At 38.9% G+C, this 26,004-nt stretch overlaps 1 protein-coding gene and 1 long non-coding RNA gene across 7 annotated transcripts in view; one reads left to right on the forward strand and one right to left on the reverse strand.

Moving 5' to 3' along the window:
* CELF2 (CUGBP Elav-like family member 2) overlaps positions 1–26,004 on the reverse strand; it is a 735,687-nt gene that overhangs the window by 520,234 nt on the left and 189,449 nt on the right. The window lies entirely within an intron of this gene.
* Positions 18,676–26,004, forward strand: part of LOC140847860 (uncharacterized) — a 29,955-nt gene continuing 22,626 nt past the window's right edge. For 4 of the 5 annotated variants that reach the window (XR_012128109.1, XR_012128113.1, XR_012128110.1 and 1 more), the window contains exon 1: positions 18,676–25,429. This is a non-coding gene — a long non-coding RNA (uncharacterized lncRNA). The remainder of the gene's footprint in view (positions 25,430–26,004) is intronic. The other variant, XR_012128111.1, reaches the window with a different exon arrangement.

Consider the following 26,004-nt stretch of genomic DNA (forward strand, 5'->3'; position numbering starts at 1 on the left):
GCCTCATTTTACCCCCCTTTTAAATAGACTAAGTTTTAGAAGTATTTCAGATTTACAGAAAAAATTAAGAATAAGATACAGAGATTTCCCATACACTTCACACCAAGTTTCTCCTAGTAACCAGATGTGCAAAACAGAAGATGGGCAAAATGAATAGCAGCAAGAAATTCTGAACTGGATGATAGACTACATGCCTAGAACCTTTATTTTAAAAGCAAGCAGGCTGTAATAAGCATGTATAGAAAACTAACAGAAGAGGCAAGGATAAAGCCCTGCCAGTATATTGGGCCCATCTTTTTTTACTGTTTTGTATCTTGTTTTGGCTGCCAGGAAGAATCCAGGAAAAAGAAATGAAAAAGTGGATTCTAAGATGGCAGAATTTCAGTGAGCAGACTCTGTGCTCAAGAAAATCTAGTCTAATTTCCTTATTTCAAAGATGAAAATGAGTAAGTCCATTGAGTTTGGTGATTTATCTAAATTCATGTGCTGAGCTATTAGCAGGCTTATTCATTTAGAAGATGTTTATTGACTATATATTGAGTATTATTATTATTATTGGAATTTAGATACTTGAAATACAGTGGCAAATAAGCTGTCATATACTTACCTTTAGGTTGTCACATGGCTTCTGTCATAAATGGTGAAAGGACACAATATTGTTTAACCTACACTAGGAAAGGCTAAGGCACAATCATTGTCTATGGGATATGAAATATTCTGAGCAAATGTCAACCATTTATTTAATTATCATAGGGATGCAAACAAGACTAATGGGTTCATGTTGCTGCAGAATAGAGTTCAGTTAAAAATAAGAAACACCTTCTTGGACACCATGATGATTAAGCATTGAAATTATCTAGGGAATCTGTTGATAGTAAAAAATGAAATAAATATTCATCAGTTTTCAACTCCAGTTTACTTACAAATTATTCATTTTGTTTCTACTAATTCCAAGGGTTTTAGTTACAAAGTTGTTTTGCTATAAAGCATATCATTGCTGCTCTCTCTGAGATGCTGAAATTCACTTAAAAACTTAGCAGTTATGCATCTGTGTTTATGGTGACTTTTTTTTTCCAAAACACTGTTGCATAGAATTAGTTCATGAAATATGATGTGGATGGGATTCTGAAAAGCTGACTGTAAAGTTAAATTCAGAATTTAACTTTTTAATTTTTTAATCACTAACTTCATCTCTAACTATTGAAGCCATATACACATGGAAATCATTTGGGTCTTGATGTTGATAATAGTTTGTAATAATAATTCCTGAAGGTTGAATTTCCACTTTGTGCAAGATAGTTAAATTTTTAAAAATGGAAATATAGCTGATATGCAATATTATACTGGTTTTACATATACACCATAGTGATTCAACAATTATATAATTACTAAATGCTCACCAGGGTAAGTGTGGTTTCTGTCTTATTCAAGATACTTCATACTTTTAAATTCATATAACCCTCTCAAGCAACCATATCTTATACCTGGTAATAGAGAAAGAAACTCAGAAGATAGAGTACATTGCCTACTATCACACTGTAATGACTGGCAGGACAAGGCTAGGAACCAGAATGAGGTTATCCATGAGGGTAGTGAAGTCTGAGCCTCAGGACCCATAGCTCACAGGGCCTGGGATGTGCCCTGGAAATGTGTTTACAAGATAAGGTGATCAAGTGACCTGGCTTGCCTGTGACTACAGGGTTTATTGGGAGGTAAGGATTTCAGAGCTAAAACTGGGATGATCCTAGCAAACTGGGGTGGTTGGCCACCCTTGATAAAGGGTCATATGTTTGTAGAAAATTTAAAAAGTCAGATCCTATGGTTATAATAGATTCAGACATCTGCCTTCTGTCACCTGTTTTCCCTTCTCCTTTGTCCTACCTCACTTCATGTTACTGGAACAGCCCTGCACACATTTGGGTCCTAGCTAAGGGGATGTTGAACTGAGATATATTTGTGAGGTTCACAGTTACTTCTGTGGACAGTTGTTTGCCAAAGATCGTGGATTAGGAACAGCTTCCAGGATGCTCCTACGCCCTCCTGGCCAGCCCACAGAGCACTGTGACATGATGGTGCTGGGACAGAGGTCCAACTGTGACATAAATACCTCCTAATAGCACCCTGTACCTGAACTAGGGGAGGCGCAGCGAACACAAGGTGTGGCATGTACAGATAAAGATGTCCTGCTGTAGAAAATTCTTCTAAATCTCCCACTCTTACAGGAAAGAAACATGAAGAGGTTCTCCTAAATATGTACATGCAAATCATGAAGTTGGAAATACAGTAATAATAATAATTCCCATAATCATTTTGGAAGACTGAATTATCTATTGTCTTTATAAAAAAGAACACAAGACTATAGTCATATCAAAAGATGATTAAAGACTGTGCAGCCAAAAAAATGTATAGGAGAAAGAGTATTATTGAGGTAAATAGTTATTAATAAATACATGCATGTTATTTTTCTCAGTTTTTTATGTTTTACAAAATGTGTAACTTCCTGCGACTTCTCATTTGAAAAAGATATTTCAAAGCTTATTTTGCTTTTGTGATTTTGTATCATTCTTAAAGACGGTCTTCCAAATTTAAGTTTTAGGTGCCACAAAGCCTGGGACCACCCCTGGAGGGACCTTAGGCCTCAGCTGAGACAGATCCGCAGGCTGTGCCCTTCTTGCTGCCTCCTCTGGGCACACTTCCCATTTCTTTCCATGCCAAAAGTTTATTTCTCTGAGGACTGCAGTTGAAACATTTTTCTCTAATGACAGAAGGAGGTAAGTTTTGAAGAAAAAAAATAATAAATTATAGATCTGCCACATGCAAATTCAAATGAGAATAGGAAGCTCTTAGAGAACCTGGAGGGTGGGCAGGCCTCGGCACTGCCTCTGCTTGTGGGCAGGCGAGCACAGGTGTGGAAGCATCATCAGGACTCTCCTTTCCCGAGAAGGCGGGTATCCATAGCTTGGTCGTTTAGTAGATTGTACTCTGAGGATCCTTTTTTAGATAAAGAAAGGGGGCTTATAGTTAATCTGCAGGAGATGACTACTCTATGCTATGTCAAATCCCTCACTGCTTGATATTCCCTTCTTCATTTCCATTGTTAGCTAATTGGCCCCCTCCACAAATTCTTTCTCTTGGTGGGGAGTTTGGGAGTGGGCTCCCCAAATACAGCTCCTTTTGCACAGTCTGGGGTTTACCTGTTTGTACTGGAGCATTCCTTGTTCTGTTCCTTGTGGGTCATCTTGGGGTCATAGATTTGAAGGGCTGAACATTGTACAGATACACTAGGTACACCATTTATTGAAAGCAGTGATGTTGGTGGCATGATTCTGAGGGGTAACCTTTCTAAGTGATTTTCTTTTTGGAAGTGCTATTTTGACAAGCAAAGATCCTCAAATATGGACTAACCACATTTTATCTCTTATTTTACATTTCACACTGCATTTAAAAATACCAGTTTCCATATTTCCAGAACAGATGCTGGAGAAGTTTTCTCTCCACAACTTCCAGAAGGGAATGTCATTTATGTTAGATCTTCATTTCCTCCCATTTTATGTGATTATGTCACTTTTTTCAATTAATTATATCGTGTATAATATAATGGGACCATCAATTGACTAACATGGAAATTCAAGAAAATAATATCTACCTGAATGATCATGGTAATCCAGCTACTTTTATCAGGTATGTTTTTAGCATCTAAGACCACCTTGGAAAGATTTTTCCTACTGGAAAAAAATCTTCAGGTGTGGAATATTGCACTATTTAATGTTCAGTCAAACTGCCCCTTTGGAAACGGGCAGGATATTGGAAACAAGGTCAAGATGGTTGTAAAGATGTATACTGTTCGGCATTTTAATAGGAGAAGAGATGTTCCTTGGAAAATATTAGCAGCCACTCTATTTTTGCCTATTGTACCTCCAGGATAATCTCAAGCAACTTAAAACAACAAAAGGTTATTTTTTAATCACTCGTGCATTATGGTGGCAGGTCAGCTGGGGATTCTGCTTATTATAATTAACCTGGAATTTAGGCTGACATTGCAGCTGGCACTGAAACTGAGCGGGGGAAATCATACTCTGCTGGGTCCAGCAGAGATGGTCCAGCCTTGTGGTGATTAGTTCTTACTGGGAACTGACCGGTGGAAGTTCCACTCGCATGGTGGGCACAGTGGAGGGGAAAAAAGAGGAGAGGATTGACGAGAGATTGGAGAAGTCCCTTTGCAAATCACTGATGCTGAAATGTTTCAATATTGTAAAATTTTTGGTATATGCCACTTTTCCAATTTTAATCTATAGGTAATGCTGAAGATCTGTAATTTTCTACTGCTTTCATTCTGTTACTCTGTCTCAGGCTTCAGTGTTGAAAAATGTTTGGGTCCCTCTATTTTTCCAGGTAGGGACGCTATAAGCGGAAGACCCTCTAGGAGTAAGCAATGCAGCTGGAGTATAAAAGGAAACTAATTTTCACTTACTTTATTATCCAAGTACTAATAAACAGCTTTTACAGTAAAAACAATAAGCTTATCATCAATGATTGTGTTGATTATCATCCCTACTTATCTTTAAGACTCTGTATAATTCCATGATGTTATTATCCTTAGGAATAATTAACCACAATTAGAAATATGTTGGAACCTGTGGCTTTTTGGCATGTTGCTTTCTAAGGAGAGAAACACAAGGTTCATTCTACTCAAAGAAGCCCTGGTGAGGAAGAACATGGCCTTGCCAGTCTCACCTAATCTACTGTACTCTTTCAGATCAGAGACATGAATTAAATATTTGATTGGCTTTCCTTCTTTGGTCAACACTAATCTACTTTATTTGGGTTTGAAAAAGTGAGGAACTTGTCAGTCCACTCGTCTGTTAAATAAAGGGCACAACTCAGTTCTCAGAACATTTGGTCAAAAGAGTGAATCTTCCTTTCCTGTGAAGACTGGTTTGTTTTACTGGTACTCTGAGTTTGTCTGCATAATTTTTTCCCCACAAATTGGTATTTAAACCTCAAAACCTTTAGCTAACTACATCTGTCATTGATGTTTTATTGTTTAATTTTCTTTTTATGGAGCCAAATTACATCTCTCCCAAATACAGCCAGCACTTTACATGTCTAATTTGTCGACATGTTCTATAATGATAATTTCATTGATTTAGAAAGTGACATTATGAGCAACATATGTTCAGTTTAGCAGTAGACCTTGTTATGGCAATCAATTTTTTTCCCCTCCAGAACTCAACTATATTCTACATTTAGAGGCAGCAAAATAACTTAGCTAGTTCATGTTCTTATGGTTAAAAAAAGAGAGAAAGAAATCTACATGTGGTATGTTTTTCTAATAGAATAAATTCTCACTTCGTGCAGTTTGCAATGTGCATATCTTAACAGTATGTACCAGAGGCAGGTGGAAAGAAATAAAGCAGTAAAAGCATTTACTAAAACATAGATATAAATGCAAAAAATAAATATTAAAGGACATAGAAGAAACATTTCATGAAAGTCCTTTCACTTTCTCCTACCCTCTCCTATTCACCATGCAACCTTGATCAACACCTCTATAAAGATCTGCTGAGACCCTTCAGAGCAGCAGGCTCTGAGACCCACTGAGCACTGGACTTCACTGGGTGCTTACATGCTCCTGTGTACTTGGGTGTCTTTTCTTTCCTACCCCTGTACTTATCTGAGACAAAGATCCTTCTCATATTTCAAGATCCAGCTCAAAGGTCACCTCTCCTCAGAGGTTCCCCTCAACATTCTCCTGACCCAGGTCAGCATCCAGCATGCCATCCCCACCTGTCTTCAGCAGGGTGCCCTCCTCCTCACTCCCCTGGAAGCAACCTGGGGGAGGATCCCATTCATTACTCTGTCCCCAGCAGCTCAGTGGCTGATTTATTGTAGTGCTCAATAAAAATGAACTGGATTAAGTAGCAAATATTTTCCATTTGACACAATTATTGTATTCCATAAAGGAATCTTTGAGATGGCATCCTGTTTTCCTTTAGAAAGCAATCAAACACAGGTGTTCTGTGTGGTTGATGATGAAGATTTATAAAGCTGGCTGGGTGTTTAGTTCAATATCAGTACGAAGTGGTGTGGTTTAGAAATGATCTGGGAAATGCTAGGAAGGAGGTATGAAAACCTCTAGTGAAGTTAGGATAGGTGGCTGCACTTAATAAGAAAAGTGGCATAGGAAAATGGAAGCAAACAGATTTAACTAATATAGGGACCTCATTTTTTCCTGAAAGTAATTTTTAGGATTTAACTTACAAGAGGGAATAATCTCTTACAGCATCTACATGTATACTATGCAGTTATGATAGTCAATGTGACATTATTCATAATTACAGAAGATTAAATTGTGTTTTCTATAGGATGATTATGAAGGTAGGAAGCTAGACAAATACTTTTGAAATATTTTCAAAATATTTTAGGCTATCTTAATAACAATAAAAATATTTTAGAAATATTTTTTCAAAAACTAGATTAAGACAGAAAATTTTTCTTGCAAGTTCATGACCAAGGTGGAGGAGACACATTTCTTTCCATTTCTCCTGCTAAGCACAGCTAAACATTCAAGACATTACATATATGAAGCAGACACAAGAAGACCCTGAAAGAGGGAGAGACAAAGGCGGCCCAGCCAGCCACCCAGGGACCGGATCACCAGCATGGAAGTGGGTGCCTTGGGCTTTCTTTGTGGCTTCAGTATCCCCAACTGGGGACTATAAAAGGTGATAACCCAAAATCTTCAATGGAAGTAAACCAAAAATTTCAGAAGAAAAGTCTGCTTTTTAGCCAAAGACCAGGAAAGGGGCTGTGGGGAAAATGGAAGTTCCTAAGGCCAGGATCCTCACCTGACCCTAAACTACTTGAAGATGTAACTGGCCTGCTGCTAGGCTATTGCTCCCACACCCTTAGGTAATAAGCTATTACTGACTGAGTCACTATATAAAGAGATCTGCCCTGTGCTGTGGGTGAGGCAGAGGTGGAGGTGGATTACCGACCTGCAGACTGCTGGAAGCAGACGTGATTCTAAGGCTCAAACTACCACCATGAGACTAAAAGCTGGGTATAAACCCTTTGTGTTCCATTTGTCAGTTCTTGTCTCACTGAATCCATAGTGAACTTGTCCAGGGCTGTAACCCTCAGGCAAGGGGCACATTAGCAAGACAGAAAACTTGTAAACAATAACGAGCCAAATATAATGGAAAAAACCCACAGCCCCACTATCAGCCCTGGATGCCAATTCTGTACTTTCCTCCATGAGAAATTACTGTGTGGAGTATGAAAGTACCCACTGGGCAGCCCAAATATTGTACATCACTTAATGGTTATAATGTCTGACCCAGAGAAGAATCATCACATCCTGCATTTGCCACATGGGCATAACTCTGCTCATAGGAGGTTGTGTTATTGGCACAAGTTGGCAAGCTCATAAGGAGAAGAAATCGAATTAGAGAACAGGGCCATCTGGCTCTAAGCCTGTACCTGTCCCATTTCAACACATTGTCTTAATGCTGCATCCATCATGGGAACACAAGTTACTAGAGGTGAAATTTATTACATGCAAGTTGGAATTTCTCTGGCAGTCTACGAGGACCACTCACAGTAGATATACATTCCATAAGGCAATAAATAAATCTCATTGTTTTTCACCCTTCAGTCCTGCACTGCTGTCAACTATTTAATAGTGACTACATTTCACCCCAGGTGATTGAATCGATCACTTTGATTCAGTTTGTTTTATCACCCTGTCAAACAGGAGAAGTACTCTATCCTCCTTGATAGAAAGAATATCCTGTATAAGTGTGAGTACTTACCAAGGTAGTTATTATTCCTGTTAGTGGTAATTAGAGTCACTTTTCAATTCATATCCAGAAACAAAAAAATGATTTTTCCATAATACAGAAAGAAAGCCACCCTTAGGGAAATAATAGTCAATAATTGAGCTAAGAACTGGGGTTCTGGTAAAAACAAAAGTAAACCTAAGGAACATTTACCGAACTGCTGAAATTGAACATGTTTTCAAAGCAGCATAAAATTGGGGTTGATAAGTTGTTACATGAATCAGGATGAAATGTTTTAAATAGAGCTGCCATCTTGAGTTTTTAAGGATTAAACTAAAATCATATTCCTTTCCGAGCTTTCAGAATTTATATCAAAATCACTGTCACTTATAAACATCTCCACAGACACAATCATGAAGTCAATTCCACAGGGCCATTTTGAGCCATTTCTATAGAACTCATGGTCTAGAAACAGGAGGCAAGGATTTCAGAGAAAGATTGGAACAATCAGTACCTTTCCAGTGTGAATGTCCTGCTGAAGAAAATAACCTACAGAATCCACATAATTTGGTTGTAATGTAACTTTGCATCTGTAAAGCACAAATGAGGGAAACAATTTTTGATGAAACTATAAATTCAACTTTTGTTTGAGGAAACTGAGGCCAACAGGGGTGGAATGACTCCTCCAAATTTGTATGACCTAGAAGAGATGGCCCCACAATCACTCAGTGTAACTACTATACAGGTGTTTTTATTTTTGCTTTTGATTCGTTTTCACTCAAAAGAAAATAACTTTTACTGACGAAACACAGAGATGAGGTGATTTAGCATGGGCACACAGTTCAAGGTGGGGGGCCTCGATTTTTCTGCAGCTCTAAGTCAGGTATCAGAGGGCCAGGCTTGGGACACACATGTGAGGGACTCAAATGTTCACTTTCTGAGTATATCAATACATTGATTCCAGATTGCTTTGATTTAGCAGATCTCTATGTAATGTGACTGGTATTTTAAAGATCAAATATTGGTTTTGCTTAAAAAAAAAACAAAAATGAACAACATTTAGTCTTCTTACTACTGTTAGAGTTTCCTCACATCTGACCAAGATGTGAAGAATACAGCCAGTGCATGTGGTTTTAAATAAATACAACAGATCATTTTCAAATGCACTGGCTGTTCTTGGAATATACACTATAGCTTTGAATTTTCCCCTCTGCTACACCACTCTCTTCCTTCCTCCCAGAATGGCACACAGGTGCTTCCAGGAGTTTTGTACACTTTTCCCTTCCTCATCGCTCACACCATCAATTCTCCTTCACATAACATAGTGTGGTTTTGTGATTTAATAAACAAGGAACTTTAGAAGATGATGTAGTGCATGTTAGGTAGTTTAAACAAGTTTCAAAAAGCTGACTCACGCTTCAAGGTAAATGCTAATTGGTGAACTGTTTGCAATTTCTGGAAGGATTCCCAGCAACTCAAACACTATTCAAATGATAATTAACTAGGAGCTGAAACATATTTGCAAAATGCTGAGGAGTCTTTACCATCCTCTGATAAAGTGTCTCTCTTATACTGTTTGAGCAGCTACTGATAATTTCCTTTCTAGGATGCTGGGGCCATTGCTATGAAGATCTTTTAGATAAAACCTCTTTTATTTCAGCTTACCAAAAGTCAAGAAACAGTTGGCCTTCCTTTGAGAGAGCTTTGCACACTTTATGTACTCATGGACAATGTTTCCCATTCCAGCAACAGCAGTCATACTGAGGTAAGCACAGACTTGGGTGCTTAGTCACATTAAAAATAAAGATGAATTTAGAAGATGTTTACTATTTCCAATTGACTACAACTGTGTCAAAGGTCCTGCTGCTCATAGATACCACTGAATTAAAATTCAGAGAAAAGACGACACATGAATGTCCTGGTACATAAAGATTTATGAGGAAGGAATCACTTTTGTGGTTGAGACTGTAACATTTCCTTCTAGAAGACTCAAAATTAGATTAGTATCAACATCTGAAGCTGAGAAAGAGCAGTTTCATTTCTTTGTCAAAACAGGAAGGGTTTTGCTTCATTACCTTTTCTTCCTTTGTCCCATCCCTAAATCTCACTACTTCTGCTGCCTGGCCCCAGTCAATAATCAAGATGGCTGCTGTGAAAGGAAATGTTAAAGCTTGCTTCTGGAAGTATCCTGAGGACTTCCAATGCATTCACACAAGTTCTTGCTTTTTCTGGTCACTGTGGATGACTAGTCATAGCAGGCCAGGTGTCATTCATGGCTCATATACAGCAGAATCTTTCCCTGTGCATACTTGTATGTTGATGCCGTTTAAGCACTAAGTTAAAAAATTCTATTGTTGGAAAAAATAGTTTGTAATTACAGAAATAATTTTGTTATGAATGCATGGCTGAGTCAGAGTTGAGAGGAGAAATGAAAAGGGCATTGCTTTGTTTTCAATTTTTCAATTCAGGCTTTAAGGAAACTATGCCAACTTATTTAATTTATTTTAAGGAACAAGGTTATTTAAGCTATGCAAAATTTTATGAGCCTACAGGTATTTCCTATCCTTCAACCTCTTTCAAATATTTCTTACCATGCACTATTCAAAGGCCTGCAATTTTAATAAGACTGTATGTTTACACACCATTTTACTATTTTTAAAATGCTTCCATCGACTATGCTTTGTTTAATCACTTAAACATCCTGTTCAATGGACAGGATGCACTCCATTATCCCCAGTATACATATGAGATGCTCATTAATTCATTCATCAAACCCTGAACCTACAGCACATGCGTGCTAGGCACTGTGTCACCTCAGAGACAACAGCATTCACCTAAAGTAATGTGATGACGAAGGAACCAGGATGGCAGGCTGCTCTTTGCTCTTACTGTGGGTAGTGATTCTGAAGAGGAGGAAGATATGCAGTGAGAGGTAGATGTACTATTCACTTATCTAGAGTGAATTTTGTAAAGGTGATACATCTGTCATCCAGGGGAAATGTAAACCCTTTACAGAAATTAAAGTTCAATTCAAGAAAATACTCATTGTGCTCCATTTGCAAAGAATAAAGCAGAGAAGGGTTAGAAGGATGTATTGATAAGCAGAGGAAGCATCAGCAAGTGTGGAACACTGATGTATTATTTTGTTCCAAAACTTCCACTTGGTAAACATTAATCAAGCAGAACAAATAATAGTTTTGAGTTCTACCGATTACTTTTCCTAAATAGACACTAAATATTTGATGGTTGGGTATAGATTGCTGTTAAATTTCAGGTGAGATTTCAGTGTAGATTAACAGGGGCAAAGGCATTAAGTAAGGGTAAACAGATTATTAATATTTCAAGCTAGATCTACTTGGCTACCTCTAAAGATTGACCTTACCCTACTTTAAAACCTCTGCCAAAACCCAGTGTTTGGCTTCTCTCTCCAAATGGTGCAGGAATAACTTTTCATCAAATGCAGTTGTATGTGACAGTACGGTTTTGAATTTAAAATTAGATATGCTTTTAAAAACTCATAAAATGCAAATGTTTATAGTCTCTAAGCAGAAGTTGCAATTCTGTGTGCGATTGCTTTACCCACACTAAATTGACTAAAACATTGCCTGTCTCATACAGCTTAATTATTTTACTAATCTGTGTTACTAGGTAGAACATTTTGTTTTACATCCAGCGGGGTTTTAAATGATAGTTGTAGTATCTGCATTCACTTTTTTCCCAATCGGTTTTCTTAAGATTTTATTTCTGCTTACTTTACTGTGCATTAGATGCTGAATTCAATTGTGGATGGGAGGGTAAAAGTAGGTTTGCAATCTGATCTCAGACTAGAACCCAGCCAGGGTACGTGCGACAGTTGCTTATCAAGATTACTTGGGTCCAACACCAGCTGCCCCACAGTGGAGGCTTTCTGGCACAGGGGAAGGGCCTGTGTTTCTGTGTCCAAGGATTGAATCCAGACTGTCCTCACCACTTTTGTGAGCTTAGGCAGACTATCCCACCTCTGTAAGTCTACTTCCTCATCTATAGACCACAGACAATGTTCCATCCCAAGTGTGGTGAGGAAACAGCATTTGAAAGAACCTCAGATGGCTCCCGGCTCAAGGTACGCTCTCAGTAAATTGTAACTAGTTTAAGAAACAACAAAAGAAAGAAAGATTACTAGGTTACCCGAGTCCACGTGAAATGACAGGATTCATGATTAACAGGGTTATTTGGGATAAAGAGGTTTAGATAGGCTGAATGATACTCAAAGCTTCTCATGTTATCTCCAAATTTCTCTGTTTTTATTTTTTTAACCAGTAACATCCAGTCAACATTTACTAAATCCTGTGATAATTGCATCTCTGGCACTGCTCTTGTCTCCTCGAAATCCATGTGGCCCTGATTCTGCACTGTCAGCTCCCCCTGCCCAGAGGAGAGTGTAGGCAGGGACAGGAATCAGGGAAGGAACCTGGTATCTAAAGGAACTGTCCTAGTACCTGTTGGCCGCTTTACACAGGTGAGCTCATGTAATCATTTCTGCTATTATTTCTTGGGGTTTCCAAGTGGTGGTGCTGGCAATGAGGGCTATCTCAAGGCACGGGGTGTTGACGGCCACTTCAGAAAAGCAACGAGGAAACAGGTGAATTAACTGCTGTTGGAGACCTGATATTGAAGATGGTAACAGTCCTTTATATTTGCCTGTTATTCTGTAGTTAATATGATCACATTTTAAACATTTGTTTAGTACACTAAATCCATGAGATGAGAATAATTTTGATCCGTATTTATAAATGAGCCACTTGCCATATGTCCTACCCAGTAAGCCAGACCTACACCCTGGCACTCATCATTGCGTTTTCTCACCTCATGTAATGAAAGAAGCTCGACTGGCTCTACTCAATTGTGATAAGTTATAACCCTTTAGGATTGAATGAGGCACCAAGAAATGACGAAATTCAGGCCCATGCACAGGTGAACAACAAGTCTGTACACTGTGATTAACTTGTGGCTGCCCCTGTACTGAAAACAGCTGCTTTTAAAATCCTTTCCAAATTAGGTTATTGATTGCTGTAGTCCCTCCACCTCCCCCACCCCACCACCAACATCAGAATCAATAGCTAGCATTTAGTGAGTGCTTACTATGTGCAGCATGCTCTACAATTTTACCTCTGTCAACACTCAGAATCCCCCTGTGGGTAGGTGCTACTTTAATTCCTCCTTTACAGATTACATGAGGCACAGAAAGGTCAAGGTCCTACAGCTAGACAATAAGTGGTCAGGTCAGGAAAGGAACCCAGATAATTTGGCTCTAGAGCCATTACCCAGTCCACAGAGCTAAAGGGGACACTCGGCCACTGCCATGCATCATGCAAATACAATATAAACTTCCAGTAATTAATTATTCTGAGAGGTTTAGTCAGGCTTCCTGAGAATCAATGGGAACAGTTAAATAATTATTTATCTTTGCTTCTTAAAATGTTTGGGGAAAAGAAAGAAAGAAGTCTGGGGCATTGGTACTGAGGGTAATCAGGTTCACTATGACAAATCAGTCACTGTGACAAAGGGTGACAAGTTCACTGCCACTTATGGGAAACCTGCTGGTCTGGCTCTTCTGCCAGGTGTGAGGACAGGAAAGCTGCACAAGATATGGGGTTTGGTGGCCTAACTTTCGTCAGGTTCCTGGAGGAGACCTTCTCGTGACACCTAGGTTTCAGCGAAGTCTTTAGCAGGAGTATGCTGTTTTTTCATTAAGTGAATTGAGGGAAGGAAAACAAACCCAACTCTTTCCACTGAGCAAGGAGCCACTGAGTTCTTGCATGACAATGGGGGTTGTTTGCAGCGGTGTGCTGTGTGCACTCCCATTCTGTTTGCGCATTTAGCATTGTGCTAATTGTGCAAACATGGTGCGTCAGAACTGCTCCTTCTCCACTTCTGAGGGCCCTGCAAACACCAGCAGCTGGAGTGCAGGGCTGTGGTATTGTTCCTGTCCCCACAGTGGCTGGGTCGGAGTGGCACCTCACTCTGAGACTAGCCCAGTGCAAGAGGGAGAAAGGTTAGTGGAATGAAGACAACATAAGCAGAAGGACCTCACAGGAATGTGATACTGATCAGCACCAGCCAGTGCAAGGCAGTTTGCAGGGAGCAGCTTCATGGTCAGTGCTGCTGGGCACTCAGTGCTTCTCAATCACATAAAAATGATTAGAAGAAATCTTGGACTTGTGGCTGGGGAAGTCACCAAAAAGGCAAAAGAGTAAACAGAATAGAAGCATCTTTGGTTCAAATTTACTAGTGTTCTTGTGCTTCCTGTTTAGAACAAGGTGGTGCCCACAGGTTCAGATTTGGCTCTCAAATGTGCTTATTTAAAACTTTAGGAACATGAAGAGAATTAGATTGGTTTGTTAGGCAAGAAAGCATTTCTAAGTGGCTTCTCCTTTGGAGATCTCATTGCCCATATTCTAGGGATAATAATTATCTCCTCTCCTTGTCTTTAATATCAAATATGAAGTCATATAATTTAAATGGATGCATCTTGTCACTGGAGGAAAATAATCATAGCTCATGAATTTGAGCTCACTGGGAAACAGCATTCTGCCATTATTTGAATTATTTATAATGGTTTAGGAACCCTGGGATGAAGAAGGAGTGAAGAAAGTTTTCTAAGCTAATTAATATTCACAAAGACACTAACAGAAGCCCATAAAATGGTGTGTCCTTTGGAGAGAATTGTGGAAAAATCTATTGGATAGAACATGCTTTGATGGATTAAATAGAAAGTATATCATTTCTGCCCTCTTCCCTCCAGTGACCCTGGTTCCTTTCACTCTGTTTTTGCTTTTTATTTCAATCATCACATGAGATCGTGACTCATTGTTTCTGCATTTTACTTCCTTTGGGTCAACATGACTTAAACAGTAGTGAAACCTCTTAATTCAGAAGGCAAGAGGTTAACTATTTTATACATAAAATGGTTCATTCCCATTTACATGAAAGGAGAAAACTAAATATAAATTTATTTTTCATATAATGGGATGAAATTTTCTTTCATGAATAAAAGTAATGGTCTATGAAGTAGTTTAAAAAGGCATTCAAGAGGTGTTTTGATTAGGCGACTATATCTGAGTAAGATACATTATTTTCTTAATAAGTTTCATTGCCTTTGATGACTCCTCTCTCAATGGGGGAAAAAAACCCAAACAACCCTAGTAAATTAAAGGTACAGGCTAGCACATTAAAAAAAGTTCCAGTGGCAGGACACAAATTATTTTATTACCACACCAACTGAGCCACCGATACTTCACAATTCATGAACAAATTTTCCATTACTATAGAGTCATGCTTTTATTGACTGTTATAAAATCACCATTTGTATCTTTTTTATCCTGCTGTGTTTCTATTTTATTGGAGAAGTCCTGTAACAGGTATAACATCAGCTCAGATTACCAAGAAATCTATAAAATAGCTTCCTGCTACTACCTTTGGTACAGATTGAAAAAGTACATTATGATCCCACTGAGTCTCTGATAAAAAACTGTGATTCGCATGTCCACGTGATCTATCCTTATCTGTTAGACAGCTAGGCCCTAGCTGCTCTATTAAATTATGAGAGCATTTCACTGGTATTGATTAGTCATGTTAGGCATAATTAAAGCCTCTGGGTCATGAAATTTAGGAACAAACGTTGGTAATAAAAGCAAAAAAAGCCAAAAATGCTGCAGTGAATAGGAAATTTCCAACAACATGTTATCTTTGTCAGTGTGTTGGTTGAAAGCGACCACTTTGATCCCTGATACTCAGAGAGGGTGACCACTTGGGTTAAAATGGAAACAGGGAGAAAAATAAGACAATAAACTGAAAGTAGCACTAATAGCCTCACTTAAAAAAAAAATTGCAACTCCTCCACAAAAAATAAAAGGAATTGGCTTTTAAATGATCAGTCTCAAAATTTTCATAAATAGTATGTATAACATGAGAGAACTTTCATGAATGACTGGAACTGTATCTTTTGAATGTTAGTTGAATATCATTGATCACAATTGCTGTTGAGTATCAGTGGTAACAGAATGTTTGTCCATGATCAGATCCACAGGCCAGCCGGGAAAATCAACTGGAGACATTCTTATTTCCTTCAACATGGTTTCTGCTGCTGTTCACATAGAACTTTTCTTACTAACGGGGAATGCAGTTTATTTTTAAAGTACAGAGTGAACCATATCTGGAGTATGTCAACTTTCATGACTTCAAAAGAACAGGACACGTGGCAGAGGTGGATACCATTTACCACAAAGGAGGACATGCCAGGAGGTTCAGTCTTCCCTGGGCCCCACGGAATGAATGGCTTTCTGATCATCTTTTGCTTATAAATGCAAATGACATCCTGGTGTTAAATATCACTACTTATAGTCTCTTTGTGTATAGCTATTTATTCTTCTCAGAGAGTTTTCAGATAGCTCGGCCTGTCTTATCCTTACAGCAACTGTCAAAAGCAAGCAGAGAGAAGAGTTACTTTACTGTTGAAGAGAACAGTGTTTATGTAATAGGACCAGAACTCAACCTCATGTCACAACACTTCTACTAGAGTTTTTGGCTAATGTATCAGGAATGTTTGGTTTCATAAAACAATGCTATGGAGATTGATACCCCCTATCTGAACCTACAATGAAATGGAATATAGATTTAAAAAGAGAACTGGTTTAAACATTTCTTTTCATTATAATGGTAGTAAACAATAAATATTGGAAAAGACACTTTCATAAAAGAATGGAAAATATCTTTTGACCAAGACAAAGTTCAGTAACTTAAAAGTCAAAGAAGGTTACTCAGCAGTGAGCAAAAGGGTTTTGATATATGAAAACGTATTTCATATATGCCATTTGATTGTCTAGCTTAAGGGTTGAGGCTAGACTGTTGAAAATTCCATGGAGATGGTGTGGAGCAAGGACATTTTTGTTCTAGTTACTAAAAAAGCACAGGGTCCACTTTCTCTCCTTCATGGCTCTTGATTAACTACCAATGTCCTGTTTTATATCACGTTTTTGTTCTTTAAAATGACCCATAAAGTTCTTAAAATGTTAACTTACTTTACTATTGACACATTTAAGATCTCAGAGATGCTTTGTTTTTATTTCTGATCACTCTTCAATTGGTTATGTCTTCTAGGATGTGCACTTTAAATTTCCTTCTTTCTGTCATCTAAGTCCAATAATAATCTCTAAACAAACACTTAAAAACACAAGAGAGCTCTCTGTAAAGTCTTCCAGTGATGCATCTTTTATATGGTGGAAATAAAACCCTTTGTAATATAAACTCTTTTCAATAAGTTAGATTTTTTGGAATATATAGCTTTTTAAGTGTTCTCATTTGTATGGTGTAGGGATGAGAAGAAGAGCATATTGTAGATCTAAGCCAATATAATTATTTGTCAATTACAATATAAGCATGCAGATGCAAAGAGAAGCAATTCAATATGCCCACTTTTATATTTTAGAGAAGTTATTTTCCCTATGATTAAAAGATATCTCTTGTAAGGAACTCATCAAAAATTCCCTGTCCTTCTAGCACTGAAATGATTGCAATTCTGTCAACATGTCGTAGGGGCATATATAACCTTCTTTTATTGTGTCTGCCTAGAGGCATCCTTGATCTCAATTGGTGTGAATTTCATTTAATTGCCGAACTGTGGAAAGATGCAAGGTAGATTCTGTGATTTTTCCCCCCTTGTTCACACTTTCTTTTCCTCTTGAAGCTGAACATGTCCAACCAGCAGAGCTCTCTTAATTCTGCTGGTAATCTCTAATTAGTTATAACTCAGCTCCCATTCTGTTTTATATTTCAGGTCAATATTAGCACTGCATGCTTTTTTTATTTTTCCAGATGGAAATTTCTTTACCAATGCTGCTGCTGCTGATGTTGGCCATAACAGTAATTATAGACAAACCAATACTGATATAAATGCAAAGAGTGAGCTTCAGAAAGTTGGCTAAATATAAAGGTTGCTCTTGAGGGAAATTTCATATTTTCTAGTGGCCAAAAGACGTTTGATATTGCAGGGAAGAAGTGCATTTTAAATCACCATCTGAACATTGCCTGAAAGCAGAGTTTTATATCGATCTCATTGGTCTGAAAGCATCTATACCCTTATTTCCTTTTGGTGCTAGTTAGATTCATTCATGATGATTCATCCTGGCCTTGATTAAACCACATGAGAATACTAGCGTCACTGGCTTGTAGAGGTAACCAGAATGTGGAAGCAGAGTGGCATGACATACCAGCATTGAGAGCAAGCTACGTGGAAATAGGAGTGCACCTGCTTAGTTCATCTTTGGACCTTAAGAACACTGAAGACTGATTTGAGATTGTCTTCAGACCTCAAGATGGATAAAGGCATTCTGGGGGTAGACAGGCCCATGATAGAGCCAAGCAGTTGGTTTATTAGACAGTGTTTACTTTATCATGCTTTCTTTCCCACTGTTTGGATTACGTCTAGGTAGCCTACCTATCAGTGTTTATTTAGCTTTTCTAAATTTTTTTCTAGCTGTCAGGCACTGTTCTAGGCTCTGGGGACACAACAATGAACAAAATATCATCACTGCCTACAAGGGGCTTGTGTTCTAGCCATGAGGGCAGACAACAGATATGTAACATGTAAGAAAGTTTTAGGAACATGCTATGATTAAGATGAAGAGGTGGATGTTCTCTTTGAATAGCAGGGTGGGGCTGCCTTTCAAGGCAGAACCACTGGAGCTGTGACTGTCGTGATGAGCAGAGCACCTCACAAGGATTTGGGGACTGAGTGCCATACACATGAGGAACAGCTAGCAACGGGGCCTTGTGAGCAAAACAAAGTGGTGTGTTACTTAACTGAAGTATGGGCAGCGTGACAACTGTGTTGAGTCAGGGCAGGATGATAGGAAGTGAGCGCCAGGTTTTAGAAGCCCTGCAGATGTTAATAAGAATTGGATTCTACCCCAAGTGTAACTAGGGAAGCAGAGGATTTAAAGTTTTAGAAATACTTTGTTGACAGTAACTATTCGAAGACTATTGCATTGATCCTGGGGAGAGAAGCCATTGGTTTGTGCTGGGATGTAAGAGTGGAGAAGGTGAGTAATGGCTGGGTTGGGAACATATTTTGGAGAGCTGGATATGTATGGGAAGCAAGGCAAGGATGATGCCCTGGGTATTTGGGAGAGGGTTAGGCGTGTGAGTAGACTAGCAGATAGAGGTGTGGTTGGAGAATCAGTGTCTGTACCTTGCCCATGTTAAGAAGCCCATTAGATATCCAGGTGAAGATGCCAAGCTGGAGTTGGATAAAAGAAGGCAGAAGGCAGTGGAGTGGTCCAGGCTGTGGAAATAGATCATTGCTACATGGACTGCATCAGAAAACAGAGGGGCTGGATCGGCTCAGACAGGAGGAGGAGGTGGTGTGAGGAGAGGAGAACTAAGGACAGGGTCCCATAAACCCTGAAATATTTATAGGTTTTGTAGAAGGAAAAATCTAGTAAAGAAGTTTAGGAAAAAAAAAAGGCCAGTGTTGCTAAAGTTCGAGGTAAGAACTGCCTGCTCTGAAACTCCCATCTCTTGTGAGGGAGCAGACCTTAGCTGATGGGCTCACCTGGGGGGTGATCTGTAGCATAAGGCTGAGTTGAGCCGTCCTTAAAAAGTGGCCAATGCCTCCCTTCCCTGTTCGCATAGATTCCAGCTCTCTGTGTTTAAATCTTACCAGTCTCCAGGCAACTTCCTAAGACCACAGCCGGGCTACAACCTTTTGAGATGAGAAAGTCAGAGAAGAAGGGCACCCAAACTGTTTTATAGTTCCAGCGTCTGTGACTTCTTGTTTTAACTTAGAGCATCTGACTGTTACAGCCAATTTGCTGTCTCAGGCAGAGGTGCCACTGGAGAAGGGGTAATGGTGTCCCCAGGGGACATTGGGCAATATCTGGAGACAGAGGCAGGCCTTCTAGGCTGTCACACTGGAGGTGGGGACAGGGCCACTGCTGACCATCCCACAACACACGGGGTAGTCCCCACAGCAGAGAATTATCTGACTGAAATGTCAGTGGCGTTGAAGTTGAGAAACTCTGACATATTCCTCAGCATTAGGCTGCATTTTAAGGTGCATTGAGAATACACTTGCGTTCATTCATTTGCCTGATGATTATACTATTACATAACAATATCCACGTCTCAGTTTTATAGCAGTTGTTTCACCTTTGAAAAAGAGAAAGTGAGAAAGGTATCCCACTAGAAGTACACAGAAATGCCCACCACTTTCTAAGGATTCTACTAAGGCATTTTAGCATTTTAGGTGAGGTTTTTGGGTTGCTGATATTGCAAATGGAACCCCTGCTGCTGCTGAGACAACATTTGACATTTAAAGTCATCCTCTGAGAGGAACAAAAATGAAAAAAAATATCAGATTTTAAGCTCACCAGGTAGTGGGTAGGCAATGTAATTGATTTTCAATCAAACAACTCTTCCCCTAATCTTATTATCAGATCAAAAACATACTTCTGCTTTATGGACTCATTATGCTTCTAAGACATGCAGCATATGCTTAATCTGTGCTTCTTTAATAAGCGATGCCCACTGATTAAATTGCATTTCCTACTTCCCTGTAATTATTCCGAATTGGAGATAGGAAATCCTGGTTTTAGGAAACTTTGGCCCAGGACCCTAATTATCCCCAGATGATGGTGTCTCTTATTTCAAATCCATTTCTTTACTCCACTTCTTGATTGTAACAACTTTAACCTGCTTGAAGATTTTTCTTTGAGAAATGGATTTTTTCCTCCCATTATTCTGCTTCAAATGTACCATTCCTCTGCCCCATACCCTTGAGAGGGAGACTGTTTTTCATTTGCTTTGTAAAGCCTTCTTTTAGTGCCACAGGAGTTTGAGTCTTTGCAGAGTGGAAGGCTGGGCTCCGTGAGTTTTCATGACCATTGTGGAATCCTCAGTCTAAACATTGTCACAGGGTCAAGGAATCCAGTACCCAGCCAGAAGCCACAGGAAAAGGAATGGACCAAACAAGTATTGTTCGCAGTGTTAGTCACCAAGTGCCAAGGCATTAGCTTCCCTGGGGGAGACTGCTCTTGCTTCCCGAACAGTGTGACTTGGAGGGGACATGGAGGACATTCTTACACATATCAAACAATCAAATTCTAAGCCAGTAAAAGGAATAAGAGAACACAGATTGATCCCAACTGATGGAAATAAAAACAAAAACAAAACAAAAAACCCTGAGTGCTTGATTTTAAAAAAATACTATAATAATAATAATTTATTTCTTGATGGATAGAACTGAGTCAGTTGGTTTCCTTTGGACATAAGATGTTCCACCATATTCATGCCCTTTTCCTATTAAACAAGTATCAATAGGACAAAAGAAAACAGCTCCCCTCCCCTCAGATACAAAGGAGTTTGGACAAGTGTTATTTTAAAAAGTGAGTATCTCAGAGGCCTTTCCACATTTCCATCAAGACACCCATCATTCCTGGTGCATAGTCACTTCCTTTTCCCTAACTTCTCCCAGAAAAGAAGGAGCTTTCCTTAAACACAGGAGTTTTTGCCAGCTTCCAAATTGAGGACAAGAGTTAAAAGTGAGGGCAGAGGAGAGATAAAAAATTGCAAAATCAGAATTTTCAGAGAAAAGAATGCTAAGAAATTTGGAAGGGATTTGGAAGAAGGAGAGGGGAAACTGGAGCTTTCTTTTCAAAGGAGTCCCCACACGCTGGGCCTACATTCCTTCTGAATATTAATTACAGTCTTTACCTTGGCATTTTGCTCTCATATCAGGGAAGCAATTACTGGCCTAATTCAAATTCATAGCAGCCATTAACAATGAACAAACAGATACATTATTTTAATTCCATTTGCTGCTTCCTTTCTGCTGATGTATTGACCCATGAAGCTTTGACTGGATGTCCTGTAATTGGCATTTGGCAAAGGTTGTTATCATCATCATCCTTTCCATATATGAGTATTTATTAAGCATATATTGCATATATAATACCTTGCAAAGGCAGGCAGCTTAAAGACCATAGGCCAGACATAACCTTTGCCTTTATAAAGTTTATGTAACAATGCCTTCAGCTTTCAGATAAAAATTCAGACTGTGTGTATGTGTGCGTTTGGGAGGGTCAAGCTGATACCAATATGCTAACCAATTTATTATTTCCTAATTTAAATATCATTCTCAACCATTCTCGATACATTATTTCAATCATACATGTTTGACTTTATTCTTGGCTCAATAATACCATTTATATCAGACTCCATGCAAGATCTCACAATGAGATATAGTTAATAAAAGAGAGGAAACGAGAAATATCTGTAAAATGGAATAATCTATAACCCTTTACCTATGATTTCCTCTTCTTTCTTGAGTCAATGACTTTTCTTATCATGAAGCTCTCTAATATTCTCTTCTTTCCTATTAGTTTTACACATGGACATGCCTTTTGTTATGTTTTCATTTGGAGGAATTTTTTATGTGCCAAGCCATTTGTTGGCTTTTCCCTTTTCAGGACTGTTTAATTGAATGCAATTGTCTTTTGTCCCAAGACATCAGCCCTTACTCAAATTAATTAGTTGGGCCAGAAACCATGCCCAGATCCCACAGCACCATGATAATGATAGTCCCATGAGCTGTAGGCTAGTCCCTCACCTTCGTGGATCTCAGTGTACTCCTCTGTAAAGCAAGATGATCTAATTCGAGAGTATCTTCCAGCTCTGGGATTTTATTTATAGATCTATTTAAAACATACATTCATTATAGTTTCTAAACATAATCCTATGTTTCTCACCTTGTGGACTGAGCCAGTGCTTTGAATGAAATACTGTGCAACAGAACAATTTTACTGAACAATGCCTTGATGTTTCCTCTTTCATGCCCTTTAATTTTGCTCCTTGCCTCAAACACTCAGTGTTTCATGACTTCTCTCCCTCAAATCAGCTCTGAAAGCACAAAATGTGAAATCCTACTTATTCTGTTGTTTGTGTGCATTTATTTAAGTTCATAAAAGTTAGGTCCACATCCCTGAAGTTCTCTGTATATAGAGTCGAGCAAAGTGCAAATTTAGATGCTTACTACTAGTTGATTTAAATAATCCAAGCCTTACTAAAATCAATTTATAAAGTCTGAAATGCACAACGCCGACTATTAAAAGGAAATCACTGATAAGGACATCATCTTGTTCAACCCTCTCACCCAGTGTGGGAATCCCATGTACACCACCCTTGACTGATGGTCATCCAGGCTGCTTCTGCTTCAACAGTGACCAGTTGCTCACAGATTCTTGTGAAGGGTCGTTCATATTGATGATCAACTCTGATGGGGAGAGATGGTTTTCTCTTTGTGAACCCAAAATCTGCCTCCTAGTACTTTACCAATTTTTTCTAATTTTGCCTCTAGATTAACAAGGAATGCATCTAATACTGTCATCATTCAAGTATTAAAAAAGTATTATTTCACCTTTATCTAACATTAACTTCATTTAATTGACCCATTTTTCTTACCGTAAATAAAGAAATATGTTTTTACCCTGCCTGACATAATCAAAAGCCCCCAATAGTATCAGATGGCTAAGCCTTTGCTGATATTTAATGAAGTGCCTGGAGATTGAGGGTACGCACTCTGTTGGAAAGTTTCTTAATCAAATTGTGCACTAATTATAGAGTCTGGCTTCCATAATTAGCACCCTAAAATTGGGTTATTATTTATATTTCCACTAGAACATTATATTCAAAGAGCCAGCATTTCAAATGAATTTGAATATTTAACCCAGATTGATACAGTGGAAGAAAGCCAATCACCTCAAAAGTCAGAGCTCATGATTTGAATGTTTACTCCAAGAACTGAAGTTTCATTGGAAAAACAGACTTGTTTTGGGAAGAGAAAAGTCTGAGCTGTAGGCCAGGCATTGTAGAATAGTTGTTTTCCTACTTAGGAAATTAAAAGCTTCCTGCACTTTGCTTGGTATTTTTGTCTGTTTCATCTGCTTATCTTCAAATCAGTAGAAGACACAGAGAGGAAGTCTTTAGGTGGCTGGTACATCTAACTGCATTAAGTCTAGGCAAAACAATATAAAGTTTAAAATTGTAAAAATCTATGTAAAGAAAGATCACTGGACTAGGTTTCTGGAAGATTAAATATTATTCTTAACTCTGCCACTAACTTCTGTGACCTTCGACAATTCACGTGAGTTCTTAGGATCTTAGTCTCCTAATCAAATCTGAGTGAATCTAGTTGAGTATTTGTACAATCCATTTATGCTTAACAATAATTTTCTCAAGGAAGGATTTTGAACTACTTGCAAAGTTTAATCTGTGTGTCCTTTTGCTTCCAGTTAGGAATAACTGAAGGTTGCTGCATTTGGTTGAGAACCTGCTAATACACCGTAGGTACCTTTTTTCCACAACAAACTGAAGCTCATGCCTTTTATTACTAAGGAAGTAGAGGCTGAGTGAGTGGTGAGTCCAGTACGAGGCTGACAGGCTGAGGGTGGTGATGGGTTGGCAATTTCTTTGAGATCTCGGTTATGTGATTGGCCCTGGGTAAGTCTGGGCTCAGTTTTCCTAAAACATGTAGTTGAGGCAGGAGCCTTGAGAAATATTCTCTCCACTATTTCTACAACTGGTTACATGGAAGGTACTCATACAATTTTGGCTGAACTGAATTCAGCTGAATTTAAGGTAAGTCTGACAAATGCTTTATCAGTTACTACTATTGTTCCTAAAGAGGTAATCCATTTAGACAAAGGCAATTTCAGTCATTTAGAACATTTAATGACTTACAAAATTCAACATATGCATGGATATCATAGAATTCTCCTGAGATTTTTAAAGTTGTGAGGGTTGAGCAAGCTAAATACACAAATCATTGAAGGAGAACAAAGGGGTGCAGGGTTTGCCATTCTAATAAAAAATAAGTGACCAGAAGGATACACACTGACTTCTAACTTGTGATAAATTACTCTTGCACTGCATCATGTTTAGGTAATACTTACAAGCAATTTGTGTAAATGAATGCAATTTGTGTTATGTCCACATAGCCAATCCAAGTTCCTCATTTGGATGGTTCTCTTAAATCTATAATCAGAGGCCTTGTCACTAATTTCTCTTGCTTCCCTAATTCCATGGGTTAGTTCCCCTTTTTTCCTTCCCATCTCCCCTCCATCAGTGTCATTTTTACTTTTTGGTACCCCCCCATCTGGCTCTTTGAAAAACTTGGGGTCTTGCTGTCATTTTATACTGTGAGGGCCCATGAATTCTATCATGTTCTCCTACTTGGCAGAGCCTTTTTATTTCTGCATTCCCTTTTCCTTCCCATCTTGCATGTTCTGAAGGCTGGAGGTCTTCCTCCATACAGTCAACACTGAGCTAATTAAGTGGAGGACATTGGAGGAGAACCCTAGGGTGGGCAGATGGGCTGGAAGAGTATCAGATGGGGGCAGTGGCCTCAACAGGTATGGGGAAAGATGTAAACTTCCCCTACATCACCAGCATCCACCCCTCATCCATTCACCCATTTTTTTCCCACTGAACACAAATTTGCTTTGTGCCAGTTTCCATGTTAGGTACCAGGGATGACGATGAATAAACAAACACAGCTCCTGCCCTCACAGAGCTTATGGTCTACATGGACGATCCCATCAAAGCAATATGATTAAGTAAGTACCACTGGGAGAAGTGCACATAGAAAGGACTGCAGCCCAGGCTTGGCTATCTGGTGGAATTGTCATCTATGCTGACACCTGAAAAAGAAGTCTGAAATAGCCAGGAGTTGGTGGGGAGGAATAGAGGAGAAAGGACAGTTCCAGAGGCAGAGACCCCTGGAAAAGCTGGCAAATTGAGGAAATTTAAAGCAGTTCAAAGTAATCCATCCTGATTCTCAGCAGGGGAATGACAGGGGAAATCCAAGAAACTTTTGGGGGAAGATATGGCCCCCAACCCATAGTCTTTTCTGATCTGCTAAGTGTTAAGTGAGTAAGTGAGAACTCTGAGGATCCACCTAAGAGTTTTGTGTATGATTTCCCATTTGTTGACTCTGTGATACTGTTAGTCCCCTGGCCCTGCCTGGACAGTCAAACAGAACCTTTTGTTACATAATAGGAATGAAATATTTTAAGTGCCAATGATTCAGAGAGTTTCTCCATTGCTAAGAAAAAGCTCCACCCTGAGCTTTTCCAGTTTTATATAGGGAAGGAGGTGGCCTTCTGTACTGTACTGTGTTCAGGGATGCTGA

Source organism: Manis javanica, chromosome 2 (genome assembly GCF_040802235.1).
Source record: "Manis javanica isolate MJ-LG chromosome 2, MJ_LKY, whole genome shotgun sequence".
Classification (NCBI taxonomy): Eukaryota; Metazoa; Chordata; class Mammalia; order Pholidota; family Manidae; genus Manis; species Manis javanica.